The sequence below is a fragment of the Salvelinus fontinalis genome, chromosome 16, assembly GCF_029448725.1.
Source record: "Salvelinus fontinalis isolate EN_2023a chromosome 16, ASM2944872v1, whole genome shotgun sequence".
In the NCBI taxonomy this organism is placed as follows: domain Eukaryota; kingdom Metazoa; phylum Chordata; class Actinopteri; order Salmoniformes; family Salmonidae; genus Salvelinus; species Salvelinus fontinalis.
This window is the reverse complement of record NC_074680.1, coordinates 19,261,338-19,282,727: the sequence shown is the minus strand read 5'-3', so window position 1 is coordinate 19,282,727 and position 21,390 is coordinate 19,261,338. Positions and strand designations below refer to the sequence as shown.

Here is a 21,390-nt window from a genome sequence, read left to right as displayed (position 1 = left end):
TGATGGTATGGCCCCCACAGAGCCATGATCTCATCTTAGTTTTCCAAGATGTTTGGCCCAACCTACCTGCTGAGTTCCTTCAGAAACTGTGTGCAAGTGTACCTAGAAGAATTTATGCTGTTTTGAAGGCAAAGGGTGGTCACACCAAATATTGATTTGATGTAGATTTTTCTTCTGTTCACTCACTTCGTATTTTGTTAGACATGTTAATAGATTATATTTATCAACTATTTTTGAAACCATTCTTTTTTTACATAATTTTTTCACACCTGCCTAAAACTTTTGCACAGTACTGTATATAAAAAGAAAAAGTATTCAGACCCTTTATTCAGTACTTTGTTGAAGCACTTTTGGCAGCGATTACAGCTTCGAGTATTCTGGGGTATGACGCTACAAGCTTGGCACACCTGTATTTGGAGAGTTTCTCCCATTCTTCTCTGCAGATCCTCTCAAACCTCTCAAGTTGGATGGGGAGCATTGCTGCACAGCTATTTTCCGGTCTCTTCAGAGATGTTTGATCGGGTTCTAGTCTGGGCTCTGGCTGAGCCACACAAGGACATTCAGAGACTTGTCCCGAAGCCACTCCTGCATTGTCTTGGCTGTGTGCTTAGGGTTGTTGTCCTGTTGGAGGTGAACCTTCGCCCCAGGTCTGAGGTCCTGAGCACTCTGGAGCCTGGTTTTCATCTAGGATCTCTCTGTACTTTACTCCGTTCATCTTTCCCTCGATCCGGACGAGTCTCCCAGTTCCTGGCACTGAAAAACATCCCCACAGCATGATGCTGCGACCACCATGCTTCACTGTAGGGATGGTGCCAGGTTTCCTCCAGATGTGACGCTTGGCATTCAAGCCAAAGAGTTCAATTTTGGTTTCATCTTGTTTCTCATGATCTGAGAGTCCTTTAGGTGGTTTTTGGCAAACTCCAAGCGTGCTGTCATGTGACTTTTACTGATGAGTGGATCCGTCTGGCCACTCTACCATAAAGGCCTGATTGGTGGAGTGCTACAGAGATGGTTGTCCTTCTGGAAGGTTCTCCCATCTCCACAGAGGAGCTCTGTCAGAGTGACCATCAGGTTCTTGGTCACCTCCCCTGACCAAGGCCCTTCTCCCCTGATTGCTCAGTTTGGCCAGGCGGTCAGCTCTAGGAAGAGTCTTGGCGGATCCAAACTGCTTCAATTTAAGAATGATGGAGGCCACTGTGTTCTTGAGGACCTTCAATGCTGCAGACCCTTCCCCAGATCTGTGCCTCGACACAATCCTGTCTCAGAGCTCAATGGACAATTCCTTTGACCTCATGGCTTGGTTTTTGCTCTGATATGCGCTGTCAACTGTGGGACCTTATATAGACAGGTGTGTGCTTTTCCAAATCATGTCCAATCAATTGAATTTACCACAGGTCAAGTTGTAGAAACATCTCAAGGATGATCAATGGAAACAGATGCACCTGAGCTCAATTTTAAAGCTCACAACAAACATTTCTAAAAACCTGTATTCGCTTTGTCATTATGGGGTGTTGTGTGTACAGTCGTGGTAAAAAGTTTTGAGAATGACACAAATATTAATTTTCACAAAGTCTGCTGCCTCAGTTTGTATGACGGCAATTTGCATATACTCCAGAATGTTATGAAGAGTGATCAGATGTATTGCAATTAATTGCAAAGTCCCTCTTTGCCATGGAAATGAACTGAATCCTAAAAAAACATTTCCAGCAAAGAAGCCACTTCTCTCCAGGAAAAACATCAGGGACAGACTAATATTCTGCAAAAGGTACAGGGATTGGACTGCTGGGGACTGGGGTAAAGCCCCAAATCACTTAACCAAAATGATGCTATAGCCAGGCTATTGTGAATCATGACTGGGCTGGAAATAGATTTTTAAATGTGGTTAATGTCAATGTTACAGGTTTTACTGTGAAGCACTCTGCTGTTATTGAAGTCATCAGAGACGAGGGTGATTCAACTCCCAACATGGTGCTTTGGTGTAGGAAAACAGTGACAGGTGTTACTGAGCCAACTATCCTGGCTAAATAAATACAAATAGAATAGATGAATATGTTATGGCTGTGTTGTCATATGATATAGCCTTGGCAGAGTTTGGAAAAGGCTGTTTGAGAGAGACTGAAATGAGATGCTTGACTGTGTAGATATTCTCTGTAGATATTCATCATCACTGAAACTGGGCAATGACTGTCTTACAATGCTTTTTAAAACTTATTTTTATTTCATCTTTATTTACTAGGTAAGTCAGTTAAGAACAAACTCTTATTTACAATGACGGCCTACCCTGGCCAAACCTGGACGACGCTGGGCCAATTGTGCGCCGCCCTATTGGACTCCCAATTACGGCCGGATGTGATACAGCCTGGATTGCTGATACGGATTAAAGATATATTGTCATCATTGTCATTCAGTACCTGTAGTCTCCTCCCTCCCTATAGTCCCAATACATTGACTTATTAGATATGTAACACAAGTGGTTTTATCATGTTAGAGTGCTTGCCTTGGTTCTGAGCTCACATTTCTCTATAGGCTACATCTGATGATATCCTTCTTAGTCTGCTTGATTTCATGTTAAATAACCCAATTAATACCTATGTGAAAAGTTTTTCAAACAAGTAGTCTGTAACAAGGATAATGATTAGTGATGATTGGCTTCCCCGTCCCAACACTACAGTATAGTGTTCCCACCTTGTTGTTTTTCCCCTCGGCTGATTCCACTATGTCACTACCAACTGTCAACATGACGGGCCTGTGAGACGCATCTGGCAACAGCAGCCAGGGGAACGGGACAGAGAGAGAGCTTGACCCATTTCAGGATTACTAATTGACTCATTAAGGGACAGAGTGTTTCAGATTCTTCAGAAATGGTGATTAGGTCTAGTTTACAATGACATAAAATAGCACTTCGCTGATACACACACACACACACACACAAACAAAGATTGTTCGTTTTGGATGACTCGTAGACTGTAAAAGCATAATATCTATGAAACTGTAGTTTGTTCAATATGTGGGGGGAAATAAGCATGATGTCACCATAAACAGAAGCCTTATTGTATTTTCCTAATAATGAGGATAAGTCATTATTTTTACTGACCGTGCCCACTGATTGCCCTGAAGGCTTCTATGCTGCAGTGCTCACACTGGTTCTATCTATGTTTTCCTTTGTTTCAAAATGTATGGCTGGCATCAGCTATCCTACTACATAGTAGCAAGATGAAGTTGCCTTTAGATGCTGATCTAAGGCCAGATGTCGTTTTCAGTCTTTAATAGTTAAGATTTAGATTGGTGGTATAGTAATCTGATGCTAGATCAGTGTTTATGGGCCCTTTAAGAGGCTGAGGAGGGTCATTAGCCGCATACAGCCCAGAGTGACGTAATAGCTCTGGAATAGACAGGGCCTCATTCAGCAAACCACGCATGGTGGTGATGGTGGTGGTGTTGGTGGTGGTGGTGGTGATGGTGGTGGTGGTGATGGTGGTGGTGGTGGTGGTGGTGGTGATGTGGTGGTGGTGGTGGTGGTGGTGGTGATGATGGTGGTGGTGGTGGTGGTGATGGTGATGGTGGTGGTGGTGGTGATGGTGGTGGTGATGGTGGTGATGGTGATGGTGATGGTGGTGGTGGTGGTGGTGGTGATGGTGGTGGTGGTGACGGTGGTGGTGGTGGTGGTGGTGGTGATGGTGGTGATGGTGATGGTGGTGGTGGTGGTGATGATGGTGGTGGTGGTGATGGTGGTGGGGAACATGATGCACATGATGGTGACGATGCACATGATGATGCAAGTCTTGGCTCATAGACATCCACATGACTCACCGGGACAGAGTCAAAGTGGTCCAATTCTCATCCTAAAATAGCCTAATTAATGAAAAAAACATCAAATCAACAGTGGCATTATTTTCAATGAACTCTGCAACTCTTCCAACTATTTACATGTTTAACAACTGCCATCAGTTTGATGCAAAACATTATAAAGGATATTTCATGCTGAAACCGTATTAAACACCAATGGTATTCACTAAGTTGATAATTTATATTTAGGATAATGTTTTGCATCTGTCATTCTATAAAATAATTGTATTTAATAATTGTATATGTGAAAAGGCCATACAGGACCAGAGCTCATTAGGCACCTTAAGTACCCAAAAGGGCCACTAGATGTCTTCTTATAGATGACATAAAATCATTCTGGTAGTTTACTGGTAAACTTAGGTTTCCAGTAATATACCCTCCCTTTGCAACCCTAGTAAGATGATAATACAACTTAAAGGATGAGGTCCTGCAGACAGGCGGGATGTAGGCGCCTGACCAGTGATTAGCGAATAGGTGTGTCGGTGCCTCATTTACTTCTTCTACGCTCTCTTTACCAGTCAATGTCTACCATAGGCTACCCCTACAACAGGGGTGTCAAACTCATTCCACGGAGGGCCTTGTGTCTGCAGGTTTTTGGTCTTTCCTTTCAATAAAGCCCTAGACAACCAGGTGTGGGGAGTTCCTAACTAATTAGTGATGTTAATTCATCAATCAAGTACAAGGGTGGAGCGAAAACCCGCAGACACTCGGCCCTCCATGGAATGAGTTTGACACCTGTGCCCTACAACAACACACCTCGTGGAGATTTCAAATGGGAGTGGCTTGGACTTGCAGAGATTCTCTCACTCTCTCACACACACACAATCACATGGCTGAGGACAGTGCTATGCTGTTACTCTGGCTTGGCAGAGAGGAAGGCTGACTGTCAGTCAGACAAACAGATGCACAGGGTGATTGGATTTACTCTTATCAATTGGCTTCTATTTCCCTAGCTTTGGCTCGGCTTCGCTACTTAGCATCATGGGATTTCCTTTTTTGGGCCGAGGGATCGGGATCAGGAATGCTGGAGGATATGGTCTGTGGACTACATCTGTAGTATGTGATCCATTATCGTTGGCCTATAATTATTTTGTCAGGAGAGTTTAACTTGGAACGGCATAGCTGCAAATGGCACCCTGTTTCCTATTTAGTGCACTACTTCTGACACTGAGGGAGGCTAGCCAGGCCAAAGCCATGATGAAGAAGATATTAAGGCGTGCCCTCCCCACCTGCTCAGGGAAGAAACATTCAGACAAACCTTGGGAATGTGCTCCTGGGGGGTGGAATTGATTTATATTCACAAGGTGTGTATGTGAACTGTATCGGTAGCAGCAGTAAATAAAGGCTTTGTCATCTCCAGAATGAGCCCAGATGAGCCAGAGAGTTCAGGAGGTAATATAGATGCAGAATTTAGTCATATGTCATTGTGTGGGCCACTTCTCATTGGTAGATGGAGCCATCAGTCAGGGAATCATGACTTCTCATTGGTAGATGGAGGCCTCTCACTGTTATAGTGTCATAATAAAGCAGCAGGATGCAATGCCTCATCCAAGCCATTGATTTCCAATGACATACTTCACTGCCTCTCCACTCTATCAGCGAATGTTGTGTTTCCACTCACACTGCTCTGCTGTACTGAAGTGTAGAGGCAACATTGTTAATAGCTGCAACAGGAAGGCTACCACACAAAAGCCATGGGGAAGTGATTGGCTTAATGTGATTTATTTTATACTGCATCTCTTCATACAATGTACTAGCCATAGAAATAGAATGAATCTCATTCTAAGTCTAGGCCTATGGTTCTAACTTCTTAAGGGGTCGGTGTGAATGAGTAAATCTCTAAAATCACTGAACTCTCTGTTAAGTTTAATTGGGTTTGTAATACAAGGTAATATGTTTAATCTAAAGGAAGGAGCAGATTGTTCAGGGTGATATCATTTAGTAGCTACTGTATGGTTAAACATATTGGGTTGTTAAGCATGTCCTAATTCAAAGGGAGACTAGGCGCATTAGACCACTGTAGTAATATTAGCTTCCACTGGATCCTATTGCTGGGCTTTAGAAGGGTTTAATGGGATGTAAGAGAGAGTGACATTTTCACTGCCTCTGATTCACCAAGCTTTATAGACGGAGGCCTGAAGCCATAATATTACAGGTTCTTCAATGCTTTATCCTCAGGATTCTAAAACCATGTCAAAATGGAGGAATCAGAAATGCTTGAAGGGCACACCGACACCCAACTAAGCTTTCCTTTAGATAGCATGTCTTTGCTTCGAGAAGCAGAGAGAATAACTCATCAATTCCACTATTACCATATCACATGTACAGTATTATCTGTTGAAGAACCACTGCAGGACATCTAGGATGTGGTTTGGGAAACCAGCTTAGGTTACAGGAGAGAGTGGGTGAGGATGAAGCTGTAACGGTTGTCGTCGGAATGAGAAGGATCGGACCAAGGTGCAGCGTCGTACGTGTTCATAATATTTATTTTAACTCAGAACACTAAGACAAAATAACAAACATAGACCAACACGAAACAGTTCTGTCTGGTGCAGACACAAAGACAAAAAACAACTACCCACAAAACCCATGTGGGCAAGAGCTACCTAAGTATGGTTCTCAATCAGAGACAACGATAGACAGCTGCCTCTGATTGAGAACCACACCCGGCCAAACAACAAAGAAATACAAAACATAGAACACAGAACATAGAATGCCCACCCCAACTCACGCCCTGACCAAACCAAAATAGAGACATAAAAAGGATCTCTAAGGTCAGGGCGTGACAGAAGCACCAGATGGATTACAGCAGTGTTTCCCAAACTAGGGGTCCCGACTAGAGGTCGACCGATTATGATTTTTTGATACCGATACCGATTATTGGAGGACCAAAAAAAGCCGATACCAATCAATCAAACGATTTTTGTTTATATATATTTGTAATGAAAATTACAACAATACTGAATGAACAATGAACACTTTTATTTGAACTTAATATAATACGTAAATAAAATCAATTTAGTCTCAAATAAATAAGGAAACATGTTCAATTTGGTTTAAATAATGCAAAAACCCAGTGTTGGAGAAGAAAGCAAAAGTGCAAAATATTCCATGTACAAAAAAGCTAACGTTTAAGTTCCTTGCTCAGAACATGAGAACATATGAAAGCTGCTGGTTCCTTTTAACATGAGTCTTTAATATTCCCAGTTAAGAACTTTTAGGTTGTACTTATTATAGGACTATTTCTTTCTATACCATTTGTATTTCATAGACCTTTGACTATTGGATGTTCTTATAGGCACTATAGTATTGGCAGCCTAATCTCGGGAGTTGATAGGCTTGAAGTCATAAACATCCTCGACTTCGGCGATGTCATTTACAAAATAGCCTCCAACACTCTACTCAACAAATTGGATGCGGTCTATCACAGGGCCATCAGTTTTGTCACCAAAGACCCATATACTACCCACCACTGCGACCTGTACGATCTCGTTGGCTGGCCCTCGTTTCATACTCATTGCCAGACCCACTGGCTCCAGGTCATCTTCAAGTCTCTGCTAGGTAAAGCCCCGCCTTATCTCAGCTCACTGGTCACCATAGCAGCACGTGCTCCAGCAGGTTTATCTCACTTGTCACCCCCAAAGCCAATTCTTCCTTTGGCCGCCTTGCAGTTCTCTGCTTCCAATGACTGGAACGAACTGCAAAAATCACTAAAGCTGGAGACTCTTACTTCCCTCACTAGCTTTAAGCACCAGCTGTCAGAGCATCTCACATATCACTGCACCTGTACATAGCTCATCTGTAAATTAGTCCATCCAATCTACCTCATCCCCATACTGTATTTATTTATTTATCTTGCTCCGTTGCACCCCAATATCTCTACCTGCACATTCATCTTCTGCACATTCTACCATTCCAGTGTTTAATTGCTATATTGTAATTACTTCGCCACCATGGCCTATTTATTGCCTTACCGCTCTTATCCTACCTCATTTGCACATGCTGTTTTTAGATGTTTATTCCATGTGTAACTCTGTGTTGTTGTATGTGTCGAACTGCTTTGCTTTATCTTGGCCAGATCGCAGTTGCAAATGAGAACTTGTTTTCAACTAGCTTACCTGGTTAAATAAAGGTGTTCTCAACTAGCTTACCTGGTTAAATAAAGGTGTTCTCAACTAGCTTACCTGGTTAAATAAAGGTGTTCTCAACTAGCTTACCTGGTTAAATAAAGGTGTTCTCAACTAGCTTACCTGGTTAAATAAAGGTGTTCTCAACTAGCTTACCTGGTTAAATAAAGGTGTTCTCAACTAGCTTACCTGGTTAAATAAAGGTGTTCTCAACTAGCTTACCTGGTTAAATAAAGGTGTTCTCAACTAGCTTACCTGGTTAAATAAAGGTGTTTTCAACTAGCTTACCTGGTTAAATAAAGGTGTTCTCAACTAGCTTACCTGGTTAAATAAAGGTGTTCTCAACTAGCTTACCTGGTTAAATAAAGGTGTTCTCAACTAGCTTACCTGGTTAAATAAAGGTGTTTTCAACTAGCTTACCTGGTTAAATAAAGGTGTTTTCAACTAGCTTACCTGGTTAAATAAAGGTGTTCTCAACTAGCTTACCTGGTTAAATAAAGGTGTTCTCAACTAGCTTACCTGGTTAAATAAAGGTGTTCTCAACTAGCTTACCTGGTTAAATAAAGGTGTTTTCAACTAGCTTACCTGGTTAAATAAAGGTGTTCTCAACTAGCTTACCTGGTTAAATAAAGGTGTTCTCAACTAGCTTACCTGGTTAAATAAAGGTGTTCTCAACTAGCTTACCTGGTTAAATAAAGGTGTTCTCAACTAGCTTACCTGGTTAAATAAAGGTGTTCTCAACTAGCTTACCTGGTTAAATAAAGGTGTTCTCAACTAGCTTACCTGGTTAAATAAAGGTGTTTTCAACTAGCTTACCTGGTTAAATAAAGGTGTTCTCAACTAGCTTACCTGGTTAAATAAAGGTGTTCTCAACTAGCTTACCTGGTTAAATAAAGGTGTTCTCAACTAGCTTACCTGATTAAATAAAGGTGTTCTCAACTAGCTTACCTGGTTAAATAAAGGTGTTCTCAACTAGCTTACCTGGTTAAATAAAGGTGTTCTCAACTAGCTTACCTGGTTAAATAAAGGTGTTTTCAACTAGCTTACCTGGTTAAATAAAGGTGTTCTCAACTAGCTTACCTGGTTAAATAAAGGTGTTCTCAACTAGCTTACCTGGTTAAATAAAGGTGTTCTCAACTAGCTTACCTGGTTAAATAAAGGTGTTTTCAACTAGCTTACCTGGTTAAATAAAGGTGTTCTCAACTAGCTTACCTGGTTAAATAAAGGTGTTCTCAACTAGCTTACCTGGTTAAATAAAGGTGTTCTCAACTAGCTTACCTGGTTAAATAAAGGTGTTCTCAACTAGCTTACCTGGTTAAATAAAGGTGTTCTCAACTAGCTTACCTGGTTAAATAAAGGTGTTCTCAACTAGCTTACCTGGTTAAATAAAGGTGTTCTCAACTAGCTTACCTGGTTAAATAAAGGTGTTTTCAACTAGCTTACCTGGTTAAATAAAGGTGTTTTCAACTAGCTTACCTGGTTAAATAAAGGTGTTCTCAACTAGCTTACCTGGTTAAATAAAGGTGTTCTCAACTAGCTTACCTGGTTAAATAAAGGTGTTTTCAACTAGCTTACCTGGTTAAATAAAGGTGTTTTCAACTAGCCTACCTGGTTAAATAAAGGTGTTCTCAACTAGCTTACCTGGTTAAATAAAGGTGTTCTCAACTAGCTTACCTGGTTAAATAAAGGTGTTTTCAACTAGCCTACCTGGTTAAATAAAGGTGTTTTCAACTAGCCTACCTGGTTAAATAAAGGTGTTCTCAACTAGCCTACCTGGTTAAATAAAGGTGTTCTCAACTAGCTTACCTGGTTAAATAAAGGTGTTCTCAACTAGCTTACCTGGTTAAATAAAGGTGTTCTCAACTAGCTTACCTGGTTAAATAAAGGTGTTTTCAACTAGCCTACCTGGTTAAATAAAGGTGTTCTCAACTAGCCTACCTGGTTAAATAAAGGTGTTCTCAACTAGCCTACCTGGTTAAATAAAGGTGTTCTCAACTAGCTTACCTGGTTAAATAAAGGTGTTCTCAACTAGCCTACCTGGTTAAATAAAGGTGTTCTCAACTAGCTTACCTGGTTAAATAAAGGTGTTCTCAACTAGCTTACCTGGTTAAATAAAGGTGTTTTCAACTAGCCTACCTGGTTAAATAAAGGTGTTCTCAACTAGCCTACCTGGTTAAATAAAGGTGTTCTCAACTAGCCTACCTGGTTAAATAAAGGTGTTCTCAACTAGCTTACCTGGTTAAATAAAGGTGTTCTCAACTAGCCTACCTGGTTAAATAAAGGTGTTCTCAACTAGCTTACCTGGTTAAATAAAGGTGAAATAAAATCAACAGCGCTGTGCTTCCAGCATTGTGAAAAGCTGCTGGCAAACGCAGGAAAGTGCGGTTTGAATGAATGCTTAGGAGCTTGCTGCTGCCTACCACTGCTCAGTCAGACTGCTCTATCAAATATCAAATCATAGACTTAATTATAATATAATAAACACACAGAAATACAAGCCTTGGGTCATGCATATGGTAAAATCCATAAATCCACATTAATCCGAAACTAAAATTTCGAAAACAAAACGTTTATTCTTTCAGTGAAATACGGAACCGTTCCGTATTTTATCGAAAGGTTGGCGACCCTAAGTCTAAATACTGCTGTTACATTGCACAACCTTCAATGTTGTGTCATAATTATGTGAAATTCTGTCAAATGAATTGCGGTCTTTGTTAGAAAGAAATGGTCTTCAAACAGTTCTCAACGAGCCAGGCGACCCAAACTGCTGCATATACCCTGACTGTAATGGGGTCCTGTGTGTAGCTGGTGTAGAGAGTCAGGCGCAGGACAGCAGAAATTAGTAATCAACGTACTTTACTCAAAATACAAAAATACAAGGCAAATATACGAGCCCACAATAACGGACCGATTTACAAAGAACAATCACTCACAAACAGACATGGGGAACAGAGGGTTAAATAGTAAACAGGTAATTGGGTGAGTGAAACCAGGTGTGTAAGACTAAGACAAAACAAATGGAAAATTAAAAGTGGATCAGCGGTGGCTAGAAGGCCGGTGACGTCGACCGTCGACCGCCGAACGCCGAACGCAGCCCGAACAAAGAGAGGGACCGACTTCGGTGGAAGTCGTGACACTGACTCTGCTTACACTGAACGCAAGAGAAGTGACACAGTTTCAGGCACCGCATTGATTATATGCAACACAGGACAAGCTAGTTAAACTAGTAATATCATCAACCATGTGTAGTTTTTTTTTGTAACAGTATTTTTATTGGAATTTCACAATTTTAACCCATATTAAGAGATACAACAACAGAGACAAAGCAAAAAAAACAGCACTTACTTACACATACCTGCGTATATATATATACATACATACATACATACATACATACATACATACATACATACATACATACATACGTACACCATTTTCCTCTCCCCGCTCGGCGCTTCTCTCACCCCATCCCCATCATTGCGTCTCTCAATACATACATTTTAAACAAACTTACAAACAGAAATTAAACAAAAAAGGCTCAGTTTAAACCAAGAAGTTAGGTTCCACACATGGAACGTACAGTGTAATTCTGAAATACAGATTCTAAGAGAATCCTTGCAGCATAATAGCTGATACGTCAGGTTCTAGGTAATTTAGATAAGGTTCCCATACTTTGTAGAACTGATCTGTTTTAGAATGCAATGTACATGTCAGATATTCCAGAGGCACCCATTCAAATATCTTATGTATCAAGTATCTTCTGTCAATCTTTAATAGAAGGAACCTTATCACTAATCCACTGTAAAAGGATGTTTTTCCTCGCTGCAAAGGTAAGGATGTTGTAAAGCCTCCTCTTACACACAGAAGTAACATGCCTACTAGGGAGACCTAACAGTAAAGAAACTGGGTCCAATTCTAGATCAACCCCTAGGATATTTTCAATTTCTTTCAGAACACCAGACCAGTATCTTTGTATTTTGGAACATGACCATAAACAATGTGTTAGGGTGCCTGTATCAGTTTTACATTTAAGAGAAGAGGAAGAGGGGCTAAAAGCATGTCTGTGATTTGGGGATATATGCAATCTGTGTATTATTCTTAATTGGATTGCTCTAGTACGATTACATATAGATATTGTTTTTGCATATCTCCAAATGTCCTCCCACATCTCTTCGTCAATAGTAACAAACAATTATTTCTCCCACACTTGTTTCACCCTCTGTGTGTCGACAGCAGAAAATGACCTTAAAGCATTATAAAACAGACTTACAGACATTTTCCTTTGTGGGAAAAAAAGCATTCTTTCAATGACAGACATATCAGGGTTACCAATTAATTAAGGTGGTGCTCTTCAGAATATAATGTCTTACTTGTAGGAAGCGGAAAAAGTCCTTCTTCGGGAGTCGATATTTCTCGACCATCTGCTCAAATGACAATGAAATCTTATCAGCAAATGAGTAATTTAGTCTGCGTATGCCCTTATTAAGCCAAAAGTTAAAGCCAGCATCCAGCAATCCTGGACCAAAATCTGGGTTGTTAAGAATTGGGGTAAGAGCAGAGGTTAGTTTGGACCTTCCCAGGAAGTGCTGAACTGACCTCCATACTTTGAGTGTGTTAAGTGTAATAGGATTATTGCAGTGATCTTATACAGACTTAAAACTTCTGAAAAATAAAAGATCCTGTAAGGGCTATTTTGAAAGAGAAGTCTCAATGTCTAACCAAATAGAGGAGTCATCGTTTGTGATCCAGTCAGAAATATAACATAGGTGGGCACCCCACTGATAGAACGATGATAAAGGAACTTAGCCATCCATTTACATCCTTTATTATCTTATTGGAGAGTAATACTGGGATCATTTGGATTGGGTAAAGTAGTCTAGGTAAAATTTCTATATTGGGATATTCTACCCAACCAAGAAATCGGGAGAGTTCCAGCGCTCCAGATCCTGTCTTATTGTATCAAACAAGAGAAAATTGGCTTTGTACATTTGCTGGAATTTAGGAGTTACAAATATACCCAGATACGTAAAACCTGAGGGAGACCATTTAAAAGGGAAGGGGGGAGAAGTATTAGGTACAGAGTGAAGGTTACCAAGTGGCATAGCCTCTGATTTAGTTAAGTTAATCTTGTAGCCTGAGAATTCGCTGAATAATTCAATAATTGTAACGATTCTCATTGGTGGAAGGAGAGGAGGACCAAAATGTGGAGTGGTGTTCGTCATATTTTAATTTCAAACTGAACACTACACAAAATAACAACGATAAGAAAAACGAAACAGTTCTGTCAGGTGAACAGACACTAGACAGAAAATAAACACCCACAACCCATAGTGGGAAAACAGGCTACCTAAATATGATTCTCAATCAGAGACAACGATCGACAGCTGCCTCTGATTGAGAACCATATCAGGCCAGACATAGAAATACCACAACATAGAAAACAGAACATAGACTACCCACCCAAACTCACGCCCTGACCCACCTAACACAAAGACATAAAAAGAAACTAAAGTCAGAACGTGACAATAATATTAATAAGAGATGTAATTGAGGTCTCGGGACTAGAGATGAATATCAGGACATCATCAGCATACAAGCTAACCATGTGTAGTTAACTAGTGATTATGTTAAGATTGATTGTTTTTTATAAAATACGTTTAATGCTAGCTAGCAATTTACCATGGCTCCTGACTACTCTGTAACAGGTGGTCAGCCTGCCACGCAGCCTCCTCGTGGATTGCAGTATAATCAGCGTCCAAAAATGCAGATTGACGATTGTTATGAAAACTTGCCCTAATTAATCTGCCTTCCGATTTATCGTCGACCTCTAATCCCGACCCCATGTGGGTCGCCTGATTTGGAAATACAGTTGCAAGAGAGAAAAAAAATGCATTTGGTTCATAGAACCGGGGTTACAATTCTGTTTTCTTCCTAAACATGTGGCTCTATCTTTTGAATGTTTTAAACTACAAAATATTATGACCCCATCACTGAAAGATACTGTAAGACTCAGGAACACGTATGTTCCCCTCTACAATTGCCCACAAGCCGTGCAGAACTCGTTAGAACAGAATGGACAAGATCAGACACAAAATCAAACTGGGGGAAAGAACAGTCACAAACCAGGTTTTCATCCAACCTTTTTATGCATGTCAGATAAAAGATGTCATGAAAGCCTGATGGAAACAGAACATTTGTCAGTAAACTTTCCAAAGGTGGGATCTTTTTGTGTTAGTAACATTTTATTATGCGAGACATATCGGTGTAATAGCTTTTATGTGCAAATATTTATATAATAACCATCATATTAAAGTAAACTTGGAGTCACGAGATGACATGTTGTGTGGTCCTCCCACTACAACTCATCGGGAAAGCATGCAGTTTATTAGGCTACCGATTTTAAATAAATTATGATGAACTTCACATTGTGGTGATGAGTTTGATTCTCCTTTCCAATAAATATTGAGGGTCTTCTGCTGATGACATGATGATTGATGCTTGGCTGCCTTTTGACAAAAATATAAATAATGTCCATAATAATCTCATCATGTAGGCTGTTGTCTGTAGGGCTGTAGGGAGACCGGGAGACCGGGCAGGGAGACCTGGCAACGGGAGGAGATGGCAGGACTTAGAAAACCGATCCACAACCACCAAAACCGTGGTGGAAATCCACTGATAAGTGAGACCATGGCCGTTGTGGAACGGGGAGGGGTTGTAACTTCCCTCTAGGAAGGTGCCTAGGAGCCTTACTCTGGGCGCACACCGAACAGGAAGAGACATAAATCCTAACTTCCCTAGCCAAGGTGGGCCACCAATACTTCCCCCGGAGGCCTCGCACTGTCCTCGCCACACCAGGATGACCCGAGGAGGGTAGGGTGTGAGCCCACCGAATCAGTTGGTCCCGAACACCAAGCGGCACGTACTTACACCCAGCCGGACACTGAGGAGGCGCAGGTTCTGCCCGTAACGCCCGCTCGATGTCCGAGTCCATCTCCCATACCACTGGTGCCAACAGCCTTGAGGCTGGAAGGATGGGAGTAGGCTCGATGGACCGATCCTCCGTGTCATAAAGACGGGACAGCGCGTCGGCCTTTATGCTCAGGGAGCCTGGTCTATAAGACAGAGTAAACCTAAATCCGGTGAAGAACATGGCCCACCTTGCCTGATGGGGATTCAGTCTCCTAGCTGCCCGAATATACTCCAGATTCTGGTGGTCGGTCCAGATGAGAAAGGGGTGCCTAGCCCCCTCAAGCCAGTGTCTCCACACCCTCAGGGCCTTGACCACCGCTAACAACTCCCGGCCCCCCATATCATAGTTACGCTCCGCCGGACTGAGCTTCCTCGAAAAGAAAGCGCAGGGGAGGAGTTGGTGGCGTACCCGAGCGCTGTGATAGCATGGCACCCACCCCAGCCTCGGACACGTCCACCTCCACTATGAATGCTAGAGAGGGTTCTGGGTGCGCCAACACGGGTGCATCCCTGAACAGCGCCTTCAACCTATTGAAGGCTCTGTCCGCCTCTGCCGACCACCGCAAACAGTGAGGTAATGGGAGCCGCTACCTGGCCAAAACCCCGGATAAACCTCCGGTAGTAATTGGCAAACCCCAAAAACCGCTGCACCTCATTCACCGTGGTAGCAGTCGGCCAATTACGCACGGCCTTAATGCGGTCACACTCCATCACCACCCCCGAGGTGGAAATGCGATAACCCAGGAAGGAGACAGCTCGTTTGGAGAACACCCACTTCTCAGCCTTGACGTATAGGTCATGTTCCAGCAGTCTACCAAGCACCTTGTGCCCCAGAGACACATGCGCGGCGCGGGTGGCGGAATAGATCAGAATATCATCGATATAAACGACCACGTGCAGGTGGCCCGTGCAGGTCCCTGAGAATCTCGTCTACAAAGGATTGAAAGACGGCTGGAGCATTCTTTAACCCATACGGCATGACGAGGTACTCATAGTGGCCCGATGTGGTACTAAATGCGGTTTTCCACTCGTCTCCCTCCCGAATACGCACCAGACTATACGCGCTCCTGAGATCCAGTTTTGTGAAAAACTGTGCTCCGTGAAATTATTCCACCGCCGTAGCGATGAGAGGTAGTGGGTAACTAAAGCCCACTGTGATGGCATTTAGACCTCTATAATCAATGCACGGACGCAGACCTCCCTCTTTTTTCTTCACAAAAAAGAAATGAGAGGAGACGGGTGAGATGGAGGGCCGAATGTACCCCTGTCCCAGAGATTCCGTGACATGTGTCTCCAAAGCCAACGTCTCCTCCTGGGACAATGGGTGCACGTGACTCTTGAGAAGCGCAGCGTTTACCTGGAGATTTATCGCACAATCCCCCCCGGTCGATGAGGTGGTAATTTAGTCTCTTCTTACTGAAAGCGATTGCCAAATCGACATATTCGGGGGGAATGCGCTCCGTGGAACCCTGGTCTGGACTCTCCACCGACGTGGCACCGACGGAAACTCCCAGACACTTTCCAGAACACTCCTCTGACCACCCCTGGAGAACACCCTGTCTCCACGAAATCTTAGGATTGTGACTAGCCAGCCAGGGAATCCCCAGCACCACTGGAAACGCAGGCGAATCGATAATGAAGAGACTAATTCGCTCCCTCTGATTCCCCTGCGTCACCATGTCCAGTGGAACTGTGGCCTCCCTGACCAACCCTGACCCTAATGGCCGGCTATCTAGGGAGTGCACGGAGAAGGGAGAATCTATCGGCACGAGCGGAACACCCAGCTTGATGGCGAGTCCGCGATCCATAAAGGTACAGTTCCAGTTGGAGCAAGAACCCCTGACACCCCGTCGCCGCTCCATTATAGTCCCTCGGGAGCGCAAGACGGAGAGCGCTGGAGCCGGAGGATGGGGAGAGAGGAGAAGAGGGGTCCAGAGCTGGGGAAACCGAAGGTGGAGAGAGGAGACCACTCCTCTCCCATCGTCCCATTCTCTCCATCATCTGGTCCATTGCGGATTCGATCCGATGAAGAACGATGGTGTGGTGGAGGACATGTTCCTCCATCGATGGGAGGGGGTTGGCAGCTGCTCCTGCTGACTCCATTCTATTGAGGTGCGGGATTCTGTAACGTCCGGGGTGTAGTGGAGGAAGAAGTCAGGCGCAGCAAGCAGAGAGTTCAGGGTAGCGATACTTTAAATCACCGCACCGGTGAAAATGACGCCAACTCAAACAAATGCCCCAAACAGGGGGAACTAAACAGTTCTGCAAAGCACACACACACACGGACAACCGTGACTTACAGTCGTGTACAATCGTACACTGAAAAATAATCCCGCACAACCAGCAGGCGGGCCGGCTGGTAAATAAAGCCCAACCAATTAACCTAACTAAACACAGGTGCAACTAATAAATAGACAAGGGGGAAAAAAGGATCAGTGGCAGCTAGTAGGCCGGTGACGACGACCGCCGAGCGCCACATGAACAGGAAGGGGAGCCACCTTCGGTAGGAGTCGTGACATTGTAATTGTAATTGTAATTGTAAATACTCTACAAAGTATTGACTTTGGGGGGTTTAATAGTTATGCACGCTCAAGTTTTCAGTTTTTTAAACTTATTTCTTGTTTGTGTCACAAGAAAAAATATTTTGCATTTTCAAAGTGGTAGGCATGTTGTGTAAATTAAATGATACAAACCCCCCAAAATCTATTTTAATTCCAGGTTGTAAAGCAACAAAATAGGAAAAATGCCAAGGGGGGTGAATACTTTCCTCAAGCCTCTGTTGCTCTACTAATATTAGTCGTCTCTGTAGAACAACTACTGATTTATTCCCCAGACGAGCATGAATGGGACTCTTTATGGATTTGCAACCGAAAATACCCAGTTGGCTTCCCTCTGTATAAATAAAACATTCTCTGGCAGCTGTACAGTTATTAATGAATGTTTCTGTCCTTTCTTCCGCCTTCCTTGTCCTCCTTCCCTTCATCCCTCTTTCCCTCTCTGTCTCTCTGCAGCTGATTTGAGAACGGCCCTATCAACTATAGGATCTAGCTATTATTCACCATGAACGTTGCGGTGTCTCCCATGGCCAGAGAGGCTGCCTCACCCATGATCACCTCCGTCACGCCCAGCTTTGAGGAGGAGGCAGGCCCCAGCCTCAGCCAGAGTGGTCTCTGTAGAGAAGGGCTGGCCCAGGAGAGGGACCCGGCCCGGAGGTATCAGAACCAGAAACCCCCTCCCCTGCACACAGGGGCGGACTGGAAGGTGGTGCTGCACCTGCCTGAGATTGAGACGTGGCTGAGGGCCACCACTGACAGGGTCCGGGATCTCTCCCACTCTGTCCACCAGGACTCGGTCAACAAACACCTGGATGTTCACCTAGTGCAGCTCAAGGTAAGAGGGACTAGACACTCTATAGCCTCTCATCTCATATTATTATAATGATTATAATATGATTCCAAAGGGCCTAGTAGCAAAGAACTACCCTGGGCCCGTGTTAATCAAGTGTCTCAGAATTCAGCACTCGATGTCATAGGAAGGCCAAAAAGATCATCCAGGACATCAACCACCCGAGCCACCGCCTGTTCACCCCGCTATCATCCAGGAAGCGAGGTCAGTACAGATGCATCCAAGCCGGGACCGAGAGACTGAAAAACAACTTCTATCTCAAGGCCATCAGAGTATTAAACAGCCATCAATAACACAGAGAGGCTGCTGCCTACATACAGACTTGAAATCATTGGCCACTTTAATAAATGGATCACTAGTCACTTCAATAATGCCACTTTAAGAATGTTTACATATCTTGCATTACTCATCTCATATGTATATACTGTATTTTATACCATCTATTGCGTCTTGCCTATGCCGCTCAGTCATCGCTCATCCATATATTTATATGTACATATTCTTATTCCATCCCCTTACATTGTGTGTAAATTCTTTGTGCATTTGTTAGATTACTTGTTAGATATTACTGCACTGTCGGAACAAGAAGCACAAGCATTTCAGTACACTCGCAATAACATCTGTTAACCATGTGTATGTGAACAATGCAATTTGATATGATTTTGATTTGAATAGCAGCTCTAATCTACGAGTGGTTTTCCCTTTTCAATAAGATTATATTGACATGGAGTACCTGATCCTAGATCAGCACTCCTACTCTGAGATCCTTTGTGAATATTGACCCTAGTCTAATATCTGTTTTGGCTGTAGTTTTGGTCCTGAGGTCATTGTCATTGCCAGACAAGACACAGCACAAACTGATCTGGGACCAGCACAGCAAAGAACACCATCAGATGCAGAATTGTCCAACATCACATCCCAGTATAATGACCCTGTAGGAGGAAGAGGGGATTAGATATAATGAGGGGAGCTGTACCTTCTCAGTAGCCTTGGAGCTGGACTGGTCTGTTGTTGTGACTTAGCGAGGTCTGCAGTCAGACTCAATACTCAGGGTTTATCCCAAATGGCAACCTATTCCCTATATTGTGCAGATCTTTTGGCCAGGGCTGATAGGGCTCTGGTCAAAAGCATTGCACCATATAGCGAATAGGGTGACATTTGGGACATTGCCTCGCATCAATGTTTAGAGAGAATCGATTCTCCCTCCCAACCCTAGTGCAGCAGTGCAGAGACCAGCCAGTCCAGGATATGAGTTGGCAGATAGCGGCTATTTTGAAGAAGGTTTTACTTGCAATTATGGTGAATTGTGGTTGTTTTACTGTACCTACCTTAGTTGAATGAAGGTACATACTAAAATGTAAATGTAGACTACTGGGCTTAGTACTGAAGGCTGATGGGCTCAAGCTCTGGGGGTACCTAGGGAGGTTCTCCCTTTAGACTGGCAGATACGTGCGTGCGTGTGTGTGTACAAATGTCTACAGATCAAGCTGATGGGGTATCTATCTGGAGAAACTCTTCTCTCTATAGACTGGCTGATCAATCAGCTGATGGTCTTATTGGATTCTGTTAGAGGACAATGTTGGAACAGCCCTCAGTTGCCCTCTAATTAAAACAGGAAATGGGGGAACATAATTAGTTCAGCTGCAGCCACCTTCAAGGCATTGGGAATGGCAGAATGTGTTTCCACAGCATTGGGATCTGGGTCCTAGTCACAAAGTAGGAGTAGAGTAGGAGTGCTGCAATCAGTTTTGCCTTTTAAATCATAATGAATAAGATGATAGACCTGATCCTAGATCAGCACTCCTGCTCTGAGATGCTTTGGGGTCAATTTGCAATAAGAATCCCAGTACTGTAACAGCAAAACTCTACTGCAGTGGTTCCCAAACTGTGGGGTGGGCCGGCAGGGGGGGGCGTGCGGTTATTATTTTTGTTGTTGTTGAAGGAACTCAGTCCGGCTTTCATCTAACATTTTTTAGCTAGGTTTTTTAGCCCATGGATTTTGTAATGTTTGAGTCACTCAAATATCACATTAAGTAAATAATGGCTACATCTCAGAAAGTTTTAAACTGGCAAGAGGAGTAAAACAAGGTTCACAGTTCATATCACAGCTTACCTATTTGCTTATGGTTTTGCCTACACCTAATGACCTGCTTGTTTCTTTTTTTTAACCTTTATTTAACTAGGCGTGTCAGTTAAGAACAAATTCTTATTTTCAATGACAGCCTAGGAACAGTGGGTTAACTGCCTTGTTCAGGGGCAGAACGACAGATTTTCACCTTGTCAGCTTGAGGATTCAATCTTGCAACCTTTCGGTTACTAGACCAACGCTCTTACCACTAGGCTACCTGCCGCCCCAAAAATTATATGAACAAAAAAATATTCTATTTTATTTGGAATGGCAAGCCAGACACAATTTAAAGGGCCTATTTTTTATATAATGAATATGAATTCGGAGGGCATGAATGATTAAATATTAAAGCATTAGACCTCTCACTAAAAGCATCAGTCATACAAAGTTATACTTAAATCCGAAATGGTTCTCTAGTAAATTGGTAGGAATGTCTCACCCCATGTTCAAGAATGACCTTTTGCCCTTTATTCGGATTACAACTGCTCACTTTCGGTTGTTTGAAAATAAAATAATCTATAAAATAAAATAAAATCAAATATACTAATTGATAAAAAAAAACATATTTTTTGATAAAATGCTTAAAAAAGGTATAATTTTTGTAAATTATATCATAAATAGGACTGGTGGAGTTGTCACACATGCAGCTAACACAGACATATGAAAAGTCTGCTCTCTAATTGCAGCATTACCACAAAAATGTAAGAGGCAAGTAGAAGGGGGAAAAAGTAAGGACCTTGTCTGTCGGCCCTGCATTAAAGACCATAAATGGTTAAAGAAAATGGTGATAAATAAAAACAGACCAATTTCATTTAAGGACCAAAAAATCTACAGCTGTGCCATATAAATTGCAAAATAGTTGGGAGATTTTTGATGGACCCATTCCATGGCACATGGTTTATGAATTGACATGCA

The 21,390-nt window shown here is 42.7% G+C and overlaps 1 long non-coding RNA gene across 1 annotated transcript in view; it reads left to right on the top strand.

Annotated features, from left to right (window-relative positions):
• Positions 1-21,390, top strand: part of LOC129812780 (uncharacterized) — a 44,231-nt gene that overhangs the window by 9,207 nt on the left and 13,634 nt on the right. The window contains exon 2 of the long non-coding RNA XR_008753075.1: positions 17,954-18,332. This is a non-coding gene — a long non-coding RNA (uncharacterized LOC129812780). The remainder of the gene's footprint in view (positions 1-17,953; positions 18,333-21,390) is intronic.